The sequence below is a fragment of the Equus przewalskii genome, chromosome 30 (assembly GCF_037783145.1).
Source record: "Equus przewalskii isolate Varuska chromosome 30, EquPr2, whole genome shotgun sequence".
In the NCBI taxonomy this organism is placed as follows: Eukaryota; Metazoa; Chordata; class Mammalia; order Perissodactyla; family Equidae; genus Equus; species Equus przewalskii.
The window spans coordinates 19854025-19873726 of record NC_091860.1 but is presented as its reverse complement, the minus strand read 5'-3'; the positions used below and the strand labels follow the sequence as shown (position 1 = coordinate 19873726).

The 19702-nt window shown below is 44.6% G+C and overlaps 1 protein-coding gene across 28 annotated transcripts in view; it reads right to left on the bottom strand.

Annotated features, from left to right (window-relative positions):
* Positions 1-19702, bottom strand: part of FRMD4A (FERM domain containing 4A) — a 586106-nt gene that overhangs the window by 189423 nt on the left and 376981 nt on the right. Inside the window, exon 1 of one of the 28 annotated variants that reach the window (XM_070601156.1) lies at positions 165-474. The exons of the other annotated variants lie outside the window; for them this stretch is intronic. The gene's annotated coding sequence lies outside the window, so the exon portion shown is untranslated. Of the gene's footprint in view, positions 1-164; positions 475-19702 lie in introns of those variants that run through there. 28 annotated transcript variants of the gene reach the window in all.

The following is a 19702-nucleotide window of genomic DNA, read 5'->3' as shown; positions in this document are numbered from 1 at the left end:
TAACGTTTTACTCACAGCAAGAAAGAAGAGGCAGTATATCAGTTTCTCAAAGTATTTCAAAGCATGCAGTGTGACATGCCACTGAGTTCATACCCATCCTGAAAGTTTACCCTGAGGTTCTCATTTTCATCTGAAACATAAGATCCTCATTACATAAATCTCACCTTATCTGCTCAGCAATCTAAGGAAGTTACTACGCATCCAGATGTTAAAATCTACCTAGAGTCTTCCAACTTTATTCTTCTCTTCGAAGAACTTCAAGGCTAAGTCCTGGGGAACTGATAAGCACGCTCCCTATTTTAACAGGGAATTTATAAGCTGCCTTCCTTGTGGAAGGCAAAGCGTCGCTGAAAAAAGTCAGCACGGAGAAGTGAGTCTCAAGAGAAACTCGACTTTGAATCATCACAGTTTTGAAAGCACATCTTTCTTTTAACAGCCCTGCTGCGGCTTTCTGCTCAAAAGGGAAACTCGTCTGTTGTCCTAGACTGAGGTCAGATCGGACGGAGTATCCTGTTCTCATCATCAGTTCAGAGAAGGTTTACCATTCTGGGTGTGTGCGGACACACAGTGGACATCTGTAGCTTTGTGTGGCTTGCCAGGCATACTGAAATTTTCTTTTGAATACTAACAATTGTAAAATGATACTGCTTTCCTTGTTTTCATTTTCAGCTGCTCAGGCACAATTGGAGTGCTGGCATCACCCTCAAAGGAAATCCTTTTGGAGAACAAGGCTTCTCATAGATGTCAGCTGGCTACTACTCCAACGTAAATCATCTTGCTGCAATACAATTTTATGCCAAGCAGAGGCCCGCCAAGTGCGCTGTGATTCTAAAGGATATGCAGAAAAGTGGTATTTCAAAAGTGAGGTGTCTACCCCATTTATCCAACTTTGCAGTGAAGACACACACTGAATCATGACAACTATGCATAAACATGGAAAAATGCATTTATGATACTAGCTTAAATGAGCACAGCAGAATATGAAATGATGTGTGTCCTACAAAAGCAGCCAATGAAATTGTCATGCATATGGACAGGAATCAGGAGGGAAAAATAAAATACCTGATGCGTTCTTCCCCACCCCACCCGAATATTAAATAACATGTCATTTCTTTTATTTTTCAGTTAAAAAAATGTAAAAAGACAAACTTTATCTAGAAAAATGAACGACTGTGTTTGAGGTCAGCCATAGGCAACAAAGCCCGAGAAGCTTCCTTCTCAGCAGATGCGTTTTGGATTGCCTATGGTTTTAACATATCAAACCACATCAATTAATGTACAAATGAGAATTATAATTTGCACATAGGTCAGAAATCTGAAGACTGAGGTCTGACACATTCTCACCCTGCAGGCGGAACTTATGGGAAGCCCGTTGTGACCAGAAGTGGTTCGGGGAGCACAGAATCTGAAAGGGAGGAACTATAAGATCGAGCTTTGAGGGTATTCAACTATAAGAGCCTGATATATTCCTGACGGTGGAAGGGATGACTGTCCAAATGTGGCAGGGGAGTCCCCTCTTCAGGGCATTACTAAAAACCAAACAATAACTACGGCGATTTTGGGGTGCTTAACATGGAGAGGCACAGGGGGCTGAGTTCAGCACGTGAAAATATGCTTTATTAAGAATATCTTCTCTTCAGTTCAAAACTAAGCAAACCCTGGGGCTGGCCCCGTGGCCGAGTGGTTAAGCTCGCGCGCTCCGCTGCAGGCGGCCCAGTGTTTCGTTGGTTTGAATCCTGGGCGCGGACATGGCACTGCTCATCAAACCATGCTGAGGCAGCGTCCACATGCCACAACTAGAAGGACCCACAACGAAGAATATACAACTATGTACCGGGGGGCTTTGGGGAGAAAAAGGAAAAAAATAAATAAAAAATCTTTAAAAAAAAAAAAACTAAGCAAACCCTATTTCAATAGGCTTCTCATCACCACCTTTTTCTCTATCTATCAACTCTCCCTCTCTCTCTGAGCTACCTGTTGGAAGATCTCGCTCCCCTTTTTCTTGCCCCTTGCCAAATATTTTATATACTATGCTATATACATGTGGAGGAGGCACTCTGAAGAAATAAACCTAGTTTCACTGTTTATAATATTTTCATGGAAAATAATGCAGTTGTGCTAATGACTATAGGGTGACAGACCCTGAACTTAGAAAAACGTGGTTTATAAAAATGAAAACTAAAAAATATTCAGTTAACACATGTTACCATTATATTGCCTGAGGCTAATTTATACTGAAACTGTTATCACTAAGACACGAGGGCTGGGGTGAGGGTGGGGTTGGCCATGGGGAGGAGAGCTCTTAAAGTAACGTTCACAGGCTGCAAAAACATTTTTTAACCTAGTTACCACATGGCTACTTGTTTACGCCTCTGTGCACAGTAGGTTACGAAGTTGTGATCCATAATCATTTTGGAGACGATAAATTTATGAGACAATAAATCAGAAATATTAAAGCTTCACTAGAATTGTACAAAGCAAAGAATTAACATTTCCAAGACATGTTTTCTTTAGGAAAATTATCAAGATTGCTCCAAACAACCTGAAATCCCATCCTTTAAAATTTTATCCTCAAATAGAAAATTCTAGTTTCAAAAAGATCCAAGCCAGGCCCAAATATGGAGACCTAAGTCTTACAGCATGTCTTCTCGAAACATCCAAAGGCTGCCGGATATATTACAGCAGCACCTCACAATCTGCCCTTTGACCCGGGTGATTTCGTGGCTCAGAAGGAAATGCCAGAGACATGAGTACAACTTCCCAGTGCAACTCATTGTTGGAGCTTCTGCTCCCTGGGTCACCTCTACGTGTCACATCACTCTCTCCATTGCAGTTTCCTCTTCCGACAAATGAAGGTTCAACAACTCATCTAGGTATCCTAAAGTTGCAAGATCCCCAAATCTCAATAATCAGAAAACTGTCACACTCAGGAGATGATGGAACGTGCCATAGTCAGAACGGCCCCAAGAAACTCAACCCCACAGTGAATAGGCAGATAGAAAGGACTTCAGGCAAATTAAAATTTGTTAAAAATATGCATCCATTCACTGCCATGGAAATGTCAGATATAATAACAGTCATTATAATGTAATATTATATTATAAGAACAGAGCATGAGGGGTCTCTGCCCAAAGTTTAGAGGTATACTGTCCACTTTTACTATAATTTTTCCCTTTCTCTGATTTATCTCAAGCTTTCCTTTTTGTCTTTAAGTGACATCATATTAAAATCAGATGACAATAGAAGGAAAGGAGATACAAGGTCTAGACACCAAAGTCTGATTCCAAGAGAATGGCCTTGTCCTTACTCACTCCATGACCTCTGGCAAATTCACCTCTGTCTTTACCATGAGTCTCCCGGATTTAAAAGAAGGACACACAGGCGTGTCCTTGAGGCTCTTGGCTGCTGAACACATTTGTAACTTAGAAAACTCAGATGCAAGTGATTAAGCGAGTGGCCCCTATTAGAAACAAATTCACATGGCAAGGCAATGTAATACAAAAACTGAAACAGCCTTGCATTCTTCAAAGCTCAGCCCTCTGCAATTTTGCATTTGTGAGGTCATAAGTGGGGCTAGCAGAGGACCTTTAGAAAACATATTTTAGTGCTGCTGCTCAGATCTCTGTCTGTCTTCAGCAAAAGGAAATTGGGTTTTCTCTGGTGATGCAGGAAGAGATGTCGTGGTGTCTTGGGTGCACTCAGGGCTCAAGGATAGCGTAGGGCAGCTGCGTCTGGGGTGCCATTTTAGTCTCCAACTCTGCTGCCCTGAAGACCCCTGCTGTGTGCAATCCAGCCACAGGTCCTATGGGATAATCCATTGCAAACCTCTCCAGATGCCACAGCAGGACAGAGGGTCAAAAACACTGACCATCAGTCTCTGGGCCTAAAGTTTAGAAGACGAGGAATGGACCCAGACAGCTAGGAGGTGAGGCCAGCCCGGAAGCTCCACTGACAGTCTCCTGTGATCCCAGCAAAGAGGAACCCCGACCCAAAGCCAAGAAGGGTATTCTTTTCACCTCCCAACAAGACACTACAGTTTGAGGACAAGCTATTGATACTAAGGTCGGACAGGTGCATCTCAGACACGGAAGGTCAAGGTCCAGTTGGTGCATTTCAACCCCGGGCCAGCGGAGGACAGACAATCGCTCTCCCCTGTCTGAGAGCCAGCCCTCTGGCCAGATGATAGGGGAGGAAATGGAGACAAGAGCCAAATGCACAGGCCCTGGAGTTATCTTCTGCACCACCGGCACCACCGCGGTGAGCGCAGAGCAGCAAGCTCACTTCAGCTAAGTGCAGTCGAGGCGTCCACGCCCCTGGAAGGTGGCAGCATTACACCTCACTCTCTGCATTACATTCTAAGTAGCTGGATGCCCAACGAACAGTGACTTGACTGTCACACCTGGGTTCGGCCCTGCTAGAGTATCTTCCGCAGACAGGATTTTCTCTACCTCCATTTCCAGTGTATTATTAATACACTTACTAACACTTATTCACCACACATCTGCAAGCTTTCGCTTTCTACCCAGGCCTGGGATCCCAGGCATCTTTGGTTCTGCAAACGGAAGAACTGGTGTCTCTGAAGATACATAGAGACCGAATCCTACTTGACGCTGGATTGTATTACTGTTATTAGTATTGTTCGGACAGGGGTCCGGGAAGGGAATAGAGTCTACTCCTTATAAGGGAAAGGGAATTGGCAATTTCAATCAGAAGCAGAGTCCTGGGCCATCTGAACAGGGGAAGACTGGAGACAGAAGGTGGGACCCTGCAGAGAGTGGAATCAGAGCAGATCTGGACGGACAGCCTCGGGGAACACAGGCCCGAGGAGGAGATGCCTGATGTGGCAGGAAAACCTCTCCTGCATCACACACCCACTCTTGCTACCATCTGTGAAGGAGGAACATCTGAAGGTCGGATAACAAGCCCTCTGAGACCCGGGTCACCTCACCAGATCCGGTTTTCTCCAACACTCTCCCTCCACCAGTCCCCTTGGTCCCGAGACTCAGCCCCTGGACTTCTCACTTCTGGTCCTCTGAGGGCCACCCTCTCCCTTGCCTAAGGGCCTGGCCCAGGCTGCCTCCTCTGCCTGCAACACCTGTGCTTCATGCTGGTACTCAAGAACCATCCCTGCACGCCTACTCGAGGCCACGCACAGAGCCAGGTGCTGGAGACACAGCAGTGACCGAAAGAACCGTGGTCCCGCTTCTTAGAAGTCACTGGCCTGAGGGAAAGACGGACACTCACCTGTGCTCATTCCTCCAGACTCAGCTTTGCAGGCGCACGCACCTTCTCCTTGCCCTGGGGGACTGCCCCACCCCAGCTGGCAGCTCCCCCAGCTTTGTGTCCACTCACAGTGGATTTTCTGCTACTGTGAGAGCGGGTGAGAAAGCCGGTCTGGACAGGATACAGCGGCGTGGCTGTTCCTTGTGCTGAGCAAGCACCAGGCCTTCACAGAGCAGACCCCCACAGGGCCCTGGTCCTATGCAGAGGGGGTGCTTCATGCAGACAGGACACCTGGAGGCCCAGTCCTTGTCCCCAGCAGCAGCGGCTCCCAGGGTCATCCTGTGCTAGCCAGCAATCAGCAACAAAGAGCTGATGTAAGGAACACCGCCCTTGGCCTAAGCAAGGCGGATTAGGAAGGTCAGTGTATGACATGTGGGACAGCATTGGCGGGGACAACAAGAACCACCAGATCACAGTCCGCAGTGTGAACAGAGGAGATGAAGGCCTCTCGTGCCTGTTCCTCTCGGCAGGTGCACGGTGTCATTCTTACACACACGCTGTTCACAGCAGCGGTGTCCATGCAGACATCCTTCAAAGGCGGCTGAGCGAGGTATAAACCCCGAAGAAACAAAACTCACAAAGAAGTAGCGAGAACCTCAACACCCAGCCAACATCCCACCGTTCTCCTTGAAGTGAGAAAGATAAAAGAAAATAACACCTGGTCTCTGTCACGTGGAGCTTTGGCTTCAATATCTTAGTGACAGAGTTTTCTGGGTTGATCAAAGATGCATTTTACAAAGGAAAAAGTGAATATCTACCCTTCCTTTTGGTTTAATGACTGTACTTGGAATTTTTATAGTAGAAGAGGAAGACTGATGGGGAGTCAGATGGGGACCCCAGACTCAAGGAAAACAGTTTTTAAAAGTCCAGAAAAAAGAGAAAGTTGACTATATGGGTCTCAATGAATATTATTTATGTGAGATGGAGACTTTAAAAGTAAAAGTTTGATAACATAATAAAAATAAAATGGAATGAGAAAGTGGAGATTGAGACACCCAAAGAGCACAAAGTATCTGCACGGAGAACTCTCAGAGGAGACTAGAGGCCAGTGTAACACACCCAGCGTGTCAGGGGCAGTGTGCATTATACAGGTTATGCACCGATGAGGAAGTATCTCAAACTTACAAGGACACGGGTGGAAAACCAAAGCCCGAGATCTAAACCAAGGAAAGTCTAAGGACAACGAAAGAGCCTTTAAAGGTGCGTTCCAGGCAAGAAGAGCAAGGAAAGGAATGTTTTCATTGTTTGGCGCCAATGGATTTTTGTTAAAAGATGAACCTCGGAACTCCTCACCTCCTGTTTTGTCTCGATTTCCTCAACCAAGGGAAATGGCGGGGCTAACTCATGAAAGAAGACAAACCCACCACACCTCTTTCCCCAAAATAAATTCTAGGTGGTTCATAAACTTAAATATTAAAAAGTGTATCAGTGGCCAGCCCAGTGGCACATCAGTTAAGTTTGCACATTCCGCTTTGGCGGCCCAGGGTTCGCCAGTTCGGATCCCGGGGGCGGACATGGCACCGCTTGTCAAGCCATGCTGTGGCAGATGTCCCACGTATAAAGTAGAGGAAGATGGGCACGGATGTTAGCTCAGGGCCAGTCTTCCTCAGCAAAAAGAGGAGGATTGGCGGCAGATGTTAGCTCAGGGCTAATCTTCCTCAAAAAAGAAAAAAAATAGATCAGTAACTATTTCTTAGGCCTTGCTAAGTATAAAAGCAATGGATGAGCCCAAAGGGAAAAATGTACAGATTTGTCTACATTAAAAATAACGCTTAAAAAAAAGTAAATTCTACCCTACAAAGCAGCATAAGCAAAAAGAAAAAGCAAGTGCAAACTTGGGGGGAGGATGATAACTATAAGGAGGGGTTAATATGTTAAAGATGAAATTATTTAATTAGTAGATAATTACAAATTAATTAGAAGACACAAATACCCTATGGGAAACAAACAAAACAAAAATGCAAAAGGCTGAAAAGTTCATATTCTTTGACTCAGTAATTTCTCTTCCTGAGAAGAGATCTATGTTTCCCTAGTAATCTAGAGGGTGATCTGGTAATCTATCCTAATGAAATAAGAGGAATGGGGTGAAAAGATTACATGGAATAATGGCCACCATAGTGTGCGTTCATCCAGCAAGCGTTGACAGTGCATTTATCATATGCCAGGCATCTTATTAGATAAACAATGAACTTGATTTTCAATGTCCAGTAGAGGAAATACCCAAGTTAATGGGTGATTACAGTGTAACCCATGTGACAATGGGGTGGGTATAAAACGCTATGGGGTGGAGGTTGGGGAAGACCCTAACCCACATCAGGAGACTGGTCAATGCTCAGGTGAGGAAGTGATATCTGAAAAACAGGACACCACCAGAGGCAACCTGGTATATGAAGGTCTGGAATGAGAGAGAACACGGCATGTTCTAGAAACATCAGCCATGCAGGAGAGCTGGAGCACAGTGGTGGGTAGGCGAGAAGCAGCAAGAAACACAGCTGGAGAACCTTATTTACGACAACAAGGAGCAACAACCATATACCCAGTGCTCTGAGGATGGCTAAGTGACTGATGAAACAGTAGCCGCTGAACACTGTTTTCAAATCAATTAATCCTAACTGATGCAGCCACAAGAGGAGTTTGGAAAGAGGGTTGTAATGGCAGGTGTTGAGTCTCAGGGCCTAAGAAGATATACAAACATTTGGAAAACTGTAAAGAGATACTAAACATAAGCTGTCTTTCTCAATATCTGTAGTACCTGCAATGATCTGTAACCAAACAGAGACAGTGTTTATCAAATTTACAGTTGACAAAAAAGGTTTAGATGGTAACTTCAAAACATAAAACTTGGGATCCTATTGTTTCTAGTTTGGGGTCCTATTCTTAGTTCATGTACTAGAAGCACAACATCCTGAATAATGGAATTAAGAGGCCTCCTACACTCTACTCTGGTTAAACCATCTCTGGAAACCTGTGTTCAACTCCATATTTTATGTAGGAAATGAAAGAAACTGGAGTGAGGCCAAACAAGAGTAGTCAGACTGGGGAAAGATCTGGAAACCATCTTTTCTCAGGACTGATGGAAAAACTGCACACTTAGCCTAAACAGCAAAGGCTCCAGTGGTCTGGTGACCCTATCACCTACTGTCCATGCCCAGACCCTCAGGAGTGAAACAGGAGGCTATGATTGAGTCCACAGAGATAACGGGTATGAACTGGACTGTCCTGGGCATGCCTGGATGTGGGGAACTACTAATTTGATGATTTAATGCTAATTTGACGTTTACATTGGATAATTTAATGAGAAGGGAGAAGAATCTCTAGTTGGTGGGCAGAAACAGAATCAGTGAGTGGCAATTCCAGAAGACACATCTGAATTCAACAGAAGGGAGAACTTTCAAATAAGCGTCAATATTCAAAACCAAATGGGTGGCCCCCTCATCACGGCGAGTCATGAGGAGGGGCCAGAAGCTCACGAGGCAGGGCGGCTGTAGAAAGGCTGCCCAAACTCTGGGGGAAGGTGGGACAGACAGACCCTCAGGAATAAGCCAGGGATGTACATGCACGCCTACAGACAAGAACTCAATGCAAATACGTTCATTCTAGTAACTCCTGTATTTACTTATAATGCTTCCTGTTACATGTCTTTGATGAAACAAATTCACAACATCCACTTACCGCTTTAGCAGACTTTAAAAAATTGATATACAAACTGGCCGCACAGACACATTTTTCTATTTTTTCTTCCTACCAATTTCCTTTGTGTAAATGTGCAATCAAATGTCCTCTGTTTAAAATGTAATGCTGTGTTACCACGTGTCTGTTGCTGGTTTGGTAAAGTATTCATGAATTTGATAACCAAGAACCTCAACGACATTTTCTTGGTAACATGAATTTGCCTATTTTGCTCCAATACCTAATTCAATCTGTCATTTTAAATTTAAATTTTTAAATTTTTGCTTATGTTTTGATCAGCGGGATGAGACACAGCACTATTTGCAACTATGGGTCTCATATAGGAAGTTATCACATTTTTATCATAAATATTTTATTGACATTAAAATGATATATATGTGTAATTGAAATAGAATAAAGTGACTGTCATAATAGGCACTCTATCAATATTTGTAGGTGAATTAATAAATATACATTTAAATAAAATATATCCTTATCTATCATTTCAAGGGCAATTGTGAAATATACGTCCTATTCAACTTAATTTGCATTCAGTAAGATATGTTTTAATTTGTTTATTCTTTAGAAACAGACCCCAAAACCCAGGCTTTGGAACACATGCATCCTTTGCAGTTTCTATTATCCACATGACCACATGTTGAATGAGCAGAACTGACACCAATCTGCCATCAATGGTAGCTGGAGCATCTTGCCACATAGATAAGAATGGTTAGAAATGAGTTTTCCTTCCCAGAAACAATCCTCTTGCGTATTACTATAGTCCTACTCTTCATTATCCCCGGGGATGTGTGGGCCAGAAAATAGTGTTGTACACCATCGAGAGCTATTGGAATTCCATCCTTGGGTCTTTGGCGGCTCTTAAACCACAGTGAGAGAACAGCCACCTAAGAAAGGGGTATATGGCTCACGTGTCACCCGCTTTCACAGAACCCGCACGGGATATGACGCAGCCACTCATGTCCTATGTGCCTGAGTCCAGGGGCCAAGGTGCTCAGATGCCATATCCTCCAGTTTTGGAAGGACGAACTCCAGCCCAACAGCCAACCCTCTTAAGATTCATGCTTCGATCAGATCCAGTTTCCAGTGGCATCACAGCAGAGGAGATGGGAGGGACGTGGATGCCCTCCATCTGGAAAGCCGCCAGTCCTGCAGGTGGTCCCAGTTCCAGGAGGCAGCAGCAAGCCCTGGGCCCTCCCCACCCCAACGCCCCAGCACAAGGTTGCAAGGAGAGCTCGGGAACCTACAGCGCTTACAGTAAGGGAAGTTCTTACAGCTACCTCTGACATCTGTACAGGGCAGTCAATCTGGGCTGGAGGCTGCCGCCTGGATGTTTACATAACCGAGTTCTCTGGAAAGGATTCTGCTGGAGCGTCGCTGGCAGGGACCTCTTGCACTTGCAAGGGCTGCGCTGGCAGCTCCCTGCTTCCATTCATCTTGTTGGAGGTTTCAACACTGGCCGGCTGCCCTGTGAACCACCCCGACGTCTCCTGGAGATCTACTCCTGGGGCTCCTGATGTTGCTGCCGCAGTGCCATGACAGGGCAAGCTCCAGAGCTGATCCACTTATTCCCAAAACCATTTAAAAATGGGGGTGGTGCATCGGGCTGGGAATGAAAGGGAAGTGGAAGGGGGAGAGGATTCCAACCAAAGGGGGGCTCCCCTCCTTTTCACCCCATGGTCCACTAACCTCTCAGTGGAGATGCTGTCACAACAAATAACGCACTGTTTTAAAACCATGGCAAAAGGGAGATCTAAAAATATCCAGGATGCATATTATTCGTGAGCAGTTACAGAAATAAAGATGTTATGTTGTATCTGTTAGTCAAATCAGAAATTCTAATTGGACACAGGCACCATTTCTCCATGCTTTCGGCAGGAGGTAATTATTGTGTTGACTACACATAGAAAAACAGACTAAAACTGAACCTACTATTTCGGCTGTTTCCACCAAAGAAGGAACAAGCGATGTGTTTTTGCCTGTATCGGAACTGATTAAAGATGGCAGGGTTCCTGATTCTCCTCTCTCCTCACTGAGCCAGTATTATTGGGGTCACACGGTTTGTACATGTCATTCGAAACCCTTGGGTAACCAAACTTGAGTGTATTTTCAGCCCACATTTCAGAAAAGACCTGGAAATGAGCTTATGATTAGAGAACTGAGTAGGGAAAGCGAGAATTTTAAACCAGAGCAAATACACGAGGCAGGGATAACGACTACATTTTACATCTTCATAGTGTCTAGCACGGACATTTAAGCACAAAAGTCCCAGCAAGTCTGACTGATGGAAAGGATGGAGTTACAATTCTTGATTGTGGGGGTGGATTCACAGGTGTCGACACAGGTTAAAACTTATTAAATAGTCCACTTTAAATATGTGCCGTTTATTTTATGTCAGTGATATGTCAATGAATCCATTTAAAATATGAGAGTTAGAGGTATTCAGAAAAGAGACAGACCATCAGGACGACATGGAAAGTTCAATTGTGTAGCAGCACTTCTCAACAGGTCTTCATACTTTGAAGAATTACTTCATTTTTTGTATCCTCTATACCTTTTATTTGAAGTTCGGTGCTTACGACTTTTCTCAGATGTTGTCATCTTCAGAAAAGAAGCGTGGGGTCTTTAAATATCATCTATGCAGCTGAGGCCCACATCGCAGATCCAGCCGGGCCTCTCCCAGGCTTGTATGTGACTATATATAAAACGGTCCACTCAACATCTCCACTTGGAAATCCACCCAACATCTCAAACTGAGCGTGTCCCACACAGAATTCCTGACCTATCTTCTCCCCCCAAACTCCCCTCCACCCACAGCTTCCTCCTCTCTGGTAATGCCAACTCCGGCTTTCCATCACCATGTTCTGTTCTTTAGGCCCCAAGTTCTGGACTCCTCTCTTCATCTCACATCCAACTCGGCAGAAAATCTTGTTGATTCTCTCTTAAAATATCCAGACCCTGAACACTTTTCATCATCATCACTTCATCACTTGCCTGATTCTAACAATGGCCACCCTACTGGTGCCCCTGCTGTTACCTCTGCTCGCCTTGCAGTCTGGTCCCCACACAGCACCTAACCATCCCAGTGCAGCCCAAGTAGGAGCAGGGCGCTCCATGGCTCCACACTCTCCAAAGGCCCCATCCCCCTAGGGCAGAAGACTTCATGGCTCCCCGTGTCTCCCACCTCTGTGCCCACCTCACTAGGTCTGCTCTTCCACACTCAAATCCTTGCTGTTCCCTACACATCACTCTTGTGCCTCAGGGCCTTTGATGAGCTCTTCCCTCTGCCTGGAATGTTCTCCCTCAGACACCCACATGGCTCACCACTTCCCATCCTTCAAAGCTTTGCTCAGATATCACCTCTCACAATATCCCCTCCGACTCCTATATTTAAAATAGCAACCTTGCCATACTTCCCATCCTCTGCTGTATTTGTTTTTATAGCAGTTACACCTTCAGCACATCACAGTCTCTTAACGATGGGGATCCGTTCTGAGAAGTGCATCGAATATTAGGCAATTTCGTCATTGTGTGAACATCACCGAGTGCACTTACACAAACCCAGATGGGATAGCCTACTACACAGCTAGGCTCTGTGGTACTAATCTTAGGGGACCCCACATGTATGTGGTCTGTCGTTGACTGAAATGTCGTTATGCAGTGCATGACTGTATATAACTTACCTATTTATTATGTTTATTGTCTGGCTCTTCCTCTTAGAATGCAAGCTCCGAGAGGGCAAGAATTTTTGTTGGTTTTGTTCACTGACACATTCCTGGGACATAAGAGGCATACCAATAAGTGTGTGTTGAATGACTGATTGACTGACTGAATGAATGAAGGAATAAGTGAATGAATTGGGGTGCTCAGGTCCTTTCTGCCATTCTGCCAGCTGGGGTTTGCAAGGCTAACCCTCATACAAAGGACCATGGCTGTGTTGCACCATTCTTAACCTCTTTCCCTTCGACACAGACACGCAACAGAGAAGTGCGAGCTGAAAAGCAGAGAGAGAAGAGCTGACAGACAGTCAAGGACACCAGGTGTAAGCAGGAAAAAATAATTCTAGCTATACGCAAACAAGTAAAGACATGGGACACCACAATATGCGACAAAGAATTATGCATTTATCTTTTTGAGCACCTGTCAGATGCCAGGCATAATATTAAGTGCTACAGAATTAAGGATAAATAAGACAGGACTTTTCCCTTAGAAAGCCTCAATGGGACACAAATGTAAACAGGTCATTCCATTGTACGAGAGCAAACTGGAACCGCGATCTGGGGAGGATGCTTTGGGAGAATAAAGGAGGAAGACTCGGCCTGCGTGGAGGAACAGGAGAAGGCAACACTGGAGGCCGGAATTAAAGAATGAGCAGGGGTCTCCCAGCAGAGAAGGGCGAAGGGGCCTCTCAGGCTGAAGGATGAGCATTTGCAAGAGGCTGACGTCCAGAAAAGGTCAAAGGTGATTGCGGAAAGGCAAGCGTGTGTGGTATGTGTGTGTGTGTACAACAGACTGAATGTTTGTGTCCCCCCGAAATCCACACACTAAATTCTAGCCCCCGGGTGACGGTGTCTGGAGGTGGGGTCTTTGGGAACAGATTTAGGTCACGGGATGGAGCTCTCATGAACGGGATCAGTGCCCTTATAAAAAGAGACCCCAGAGAGCTCCCTTGTCCCTTCGCCATGTGTGGACACGGCGAGAAGGCGCCAGTCTATGAACTAGGAAGCCGGCCCTCACCAGACACTGAATCTGCCAGCACCTTGATCTTGGACTTACAGCCCCCAGAACGGTGAGAAATAAATACCTACTGTTTATAAGCCACCCAGCCTGCGGTCTTCTGTTACAGCAGCCTGAGCGGACGAAGACAGTGCGTGAAGGTTCATGTAAGAGAAGAAGTTTAAGAAACAAGAAGCTGCCAGGTTGTGATGGGCCTTTTATTCCACATTAAGGACGTGGTCTACAGAAACAAAGGTGGGAGGCGGGCAGAGAGGCTGGAGAGGTGATGTGTGTGTGCGGATGTATGAGAGAGAGAGAGAGGAAAGTGGAAAAGGATAAGCTGTGATGATCTGATAATAACTCAGAGAAAAAGAGGAAGCCCTTGGCGATGAGTGGGGACCTCACTCCAAAAGAATTTGCGAAGGAAACAAAGGAACAAGGTGTTGGAGAAATTTAGTGCAAAAGGCTAGAAGAGCTTAATCTAGTATGCAGCAAAGAGGAAGAGCGAGGCAGACGAGGTGAGTCATTTATCACAGGACGATGATCTTTAAGCTGTGGGAGGAAGAGGAACAGGAGTAGTCAGAAAACCACGGTGGAACCAGTAATAACGACGGGACACTCAGCCAGCCAAGCCTTTGCTGACTCTGGAACATCACCCGAGGGGGGTTCCTTTGGGGAATCGTACCTAGGGAAAATTGAGGAGTAGCCAAACAAAGAATCAGCCATTTCAAAGCCAGGCTACCAGGCGACCTCTTGCAGGGGGTGTGTGATGAGAAGGGATGCAGCAAACGCTGTGCACTATTCGCATCCTCACCTTCTAGTCCACAGGGAAAACTGCAGGAACGTGAGCTTCCTTGCTCTCATCTTTCCTACACACAAACAAGCAGCAGGGATGCTTGCATAATGACTTTTTCCTATTTCCAATATAAAACCAAAAGCCACAGGATAAAACTTACAGTTGATGGAATTTTTCAGTTGGGTTTTGTCGGTCCCCTAGGAGTGTGATCAGTTCTACTGACAAGAAGAAAAGAAGAATCCAGCTACATAAGAAACAAAGGACCGTGTTTGGGGATATTATTCTCTGAGTATTTGGAGTATCTTTCCAAGCTGGAAGTTATAGCTCTCTGGATCTAAATAGCACAAAATCTTTGTCGACTAAGTTCCAACCTTAGGAAGCAGGATGGCAGACAAACTAAATTGTGGTGGGCTTACAGAAACCGTATTTTCCACAATAAAGAAGGAACCACAAACAAACAGCAGCTTATAATTTCTCCATAAAATGACAGACACTCCACCCTATGGAGGCAAACGATGCCCATAAACTGTCCCTGAGGGTTCCCTTAAAATATACCCTGTCCTAGATGTGGCTATAATGTTCTATAAATACTTTTCCTGGTTTTACATTTGTTTAATGCTTTTATTCTGCTGCCTGTGTGTGCCTGTTTAATCTGCCTCCAGAAGACAGACCATCTCTCATTCTGATTTATTTTATTTAACACCTAGAAGGTTATTAAGTGCTTAAATAATTTTTATGAATATTATGCAAATTGGTATGTTGATTTTCCATGCTACAAGGTAAACGCTCCCAGAATTTTCAGAGTGGTCAGGAGGTGGGTGCAATGGAAAAAAACTCCCCCAAGATTCTAGGCTTATTTCTGCTATTAATTCGCTGCATTAATTACTTGGGTGAAATACAAATAAGGAAGTAGGGGTTGAAGATCTCCCTAATTAACAGCAATGAATGGGAAGTAACCAAGGAATTTTATACAGTGATTGGATTTTTGCCTTTGTTAAGAAAAACATTGTTTTACCCTTGATTGACATAACCTTGGTAATTCTTGTTTCTCATCTAGAATTTTTTTCAAGATAAAAGCCCTAAAGAGCTTTCTGATCATTTTCGAAAACTGAAGAATTTCAGAAAGGTAGGGTGATAGAATCCATTAGCGCAAAGGCAAAATCATATGTCTTTACCTCCTCCCCTCCCCTAACCACACTAAGGTTCCAGGACTCATCGGAGACCGCCGGATGCAGCAGGATGCCCGCCATTCTTAATAAGCCTTCTCCTTCCTGAATAAGGTGAGGATAGCTAGGGTGACGCAGAAGCCCTTCTGGAAGGCCAGGTGACATTTATAAAATATCAGAGCCAACAATCACGCCCCGTATGCCACTTTCTCTCTACGAAACTCATTTCAGGATTGTAGATAAGGAGGTGCCATTTCTTTCCGTCACATCTCCCCTTCCACAGCCTGTGGCCTTCTTACACCCAATGTGTTCTGAACCCCAACAGTTGGCATTGCTGGCCGTCCAGGGACATAAGTAAGCCAAATGAGGACAAGAGACACAAAGATAATTTCTACTTCTAACAGAGTCTCCCATATATTTTGTGTTAGGTGTTTCACAGATATGATCTCATTTGCTCCTGCAAATGTAACTTTTCTTACAAATAAACAAATGGAGGCTAGGCGAGATTCAGTAATTCAGAACCCAAGGCCTCATAGCTAGTAAGTGGCAGAGCCAGAAATCAAGCCCTGGGCCAGATGATGCCACGGCCCCTTTTCCTCTCTGCCATACCACATTGCATCATATAAGTCCTTGTCAGGCAGTACAGACTCTAGTCTTGGTGCTGCAACAGAGACTCCGGTGGGGTCCCTGGATATGTGGAAGCATCTCCTCACTGGTGGAAACAATCTATATACCCCCTTGCATTCCTAAAACTCCATCTATCTGAAATGTTTCACTTAATCCCCAAGTCTCGTGTGTACCTGGGTCAAAGACTGCACCAAACATTCAGTGTGACCTCTGCTCCTGCTCCTTTGCTGTATTCGAGGTCTCTGCTCTCCTGCCAGGACCTGCAGGCTACATCTGTGCTCCTGGTCACCCTGTAGTTACTCTGTTACGAAACACTCAGCCATCCCAATAAAAGAGGATTGAGAAGGCAGAACACTGCCCTCCATTGTGCTCAGCTCCAAACTGATGGCTCGTGTCCTCCCCACCCTCCCTTCTTTTTTGCTCCCTCTCTAAGCAACAGAGAAACAAATATCGGATATTTATTGTGGGGAGCCAGTGGGAGCAGAGAAATGGGGAAGCCAGCACTGCACTCCTGGGCTCAGCTTGTAGGTGCGTAGCCCAGCTCCAGATGGTTCCACACTATCTGGCTTCCTAGTTTGGGTTTGTCACATCTATATACTTCTTCACAGGCATGTGGTGAGAGCATAATTGTGCACTTTATAGTTATGAATGGCACTGCCTGGCAACTCTCCGATTATTCTTTCCATTCGCTGTCATGCATTATCCATCTAACTCCCCATTACACGCCATTTTTTCATGCATTCCTCACTCAGCAAGGACAAAGAAAGGCAAAATCCTGCAAAGAAGCTGCATCACCAGAAGAACAGGCTAATTCTGACGGAAATTGTGGGGTTATAGCCTCAAGTTTCGGGGCTAGCTTTTGGCTAATTTGAAGCGAAAATTACCGTTCAAAGGTTTAGCATTTTGCATTAGCACCAAGACTTTCGGCCTTAAGGTTGGCAAGATATTGCTAAGTGCAGAACAGGGGCCGCACCACAGTAGGAACTAAGAAAAACATGGACCCAGGAGGACCTAGCAAGTTACATTTTACTTTAGACCACTGGTTTGCAAAGACACCTAAATCTACCAATGTTGGAACGTGGTAGGATAGTCACTCAGTGACTGACTTACTCAAATAGGATCTGTTGGGTGCCCATGATGAGCAGAGCGTGAATGCAGGGAGCATTAAGAGAACAGCAAGTATGCAGTAACCATGGATTGGCCAATAACTGCTAATTAAGAGAAGAGGAAGAAGGCACACGGGAATGTAGTCAAGAGTTTAGGGTGAACGGTGCGCATGTAATCATGTTCTTCATCATGGACAACTCGTGTCTTCTTGTATTGCATTATGGAATGGCTAGAGCTCCAACTTGAAGAACAAAATAAGAGAAACCACCATGGTAGAGAGCTGGCTTCCAAACAAGCTGGATCCGACACGCTACATCTCTCAATTAGAGTTGGCTATGCTTGAATGTCTGCAGAGCGCTTACTCATTCAGTTCCAACGGAGGCTACCAGCTCGTTTTTTTCTTGATTATTTGGTGATAAGAAGGCTACTGAACTGAACCAGATCCCTCATATTCCTTCCAGCAATCGCAGCCTTTATTCTTAGCAGTAATTTCCATCTTCAAAGAGAAAAGTATTTCTCTTTGAGGGGAAAACATCTTACTTCTACTCATACAATTAAGAATTGAACACACAAATATACACACACACACACACACAGACACACACTCATTAACACCCAAAATAAGCATTAATGCAATTCACCAAACAGATCAACAGCTCTGATCATCTTCTGAGAAAGTAAAAGACGTACAATGATAGATATTTTTAGGAAGATGCTACTAGTAGCGGAAGCGGCTGCCTCCAACGTAAAGGTGTGTCTAAATTATTCCTTATAAGAGAAAGACATGCTGATCCCATGGGACAGAGGAAAGGCTGGCAGCTGATGCATTTAGAGAAACAAAGGGAACTGCCTGCCGTGGAGAGAATTTTTGAGAAGCTGGATTTATGCTGATTTGGAAAACTTCTTGCAGAAGAGAGTAGTGAAACCAGCAGGGCCTGGTGTACCATGGCGGCCATGAAACCCAGAGTTCCAAGAGCTACTGTACCAGCTCTTGAGATTACATGTCCTGAGAAGAACAAAAACAAAAACGGAAAACGCTACCAAGGTACTTCAGTCTAATTAAAGCTGGAAGGAACACCGCAAGGTAAAATGCTCAAATCTCACCCCTGCCCAACAGATTCCATTTTGAGTGGCCACTTTTCCCAGATTCTTGAAGTCTCTGCTTTTTCTTACTGTAGGAAAAGTTCAAGTACCTATGTGTCCTACACAATTGATGGAATTATCCCTTCTCTTCTTTCAAATAAACCTAAGTAGAGAATTTCTGCCACAAATTTTATTGACACATCAGGTGATATCCCAAAAATAAAAGCTATGAATTAAAGTCATGGGTGAATCCAGACTTATACATTCTGATACTGTGGAGAGTGGCTGAAAGTAACTTACAAGCTATTTAACTGTTATCATGTCTATTTCTTTTTTGTTTACAAATAAGAAATATTTACATATGCAAAATATACGCAAAAATATCTAAGAGCGAAGCTTTAGATTTGAAAGCGCCCCATCCTATTGTCAGTCATTCAATGTGTCAGGATAAATTCAACTCTTAGAACAGATGGGTATATGGCATGTCACTAGAACTGTAAGCATTTTACTTACACACACATACGCCCCAGCATCAATAATGTGAGCACAAGCGGTATATTTATGCAGAAAAGTCAGTAATGACCTTCTCCAGAGGATGTCTCACTCCACCCCACACTTAACTAACAGAGGTAACCCGACAGGTCCCCTCAATAGGATGTGTCCTGAACTTTCATCTCATTGCTGCCCTTCCCAACACAAACCGATCACACTTTTTTCTTCAACTCATCCAGGCTGACTCCAGTCCTTTCCCCCACAACTCTGGCGTACCCACTATTCTACAGAGCCTTCTTCCAAGTTCCAGAACCCCAGCAAGAACTCACTCTTGGCTTTTCCTTTGCCCTCAGACTGCAACTTCGCTGTGACGATAATCTTGAGCACGGTACACACCTGGGACGCAGCTCTCACGGGTTATGAAATCAGCGACCCACTGAACCTCAAGGGGTCTCAGTTTCCCCAATGACAAGATAATGCTAATGGCACTAGCCACCTGCCAGGCTATCACGGGCCTTGGCAACAATGTTACAAATTACAAAGAGGCCCTACACCATAAATAACAAGTCTTATTAATAAAATTAGTTGAAGACGAGTGCCAAAAATATAGTAACAGCAGGAGCAGATCTCACTTGGTCAGAACAAAAGAGGGTGGAGGGGTTTTCTGATCCTCATTTCTACTAACACTGTTCCCCTTTTATACAAGAAGAAGAGCTTAATGTCTTTTCTTCCTAAAAGGTTACTT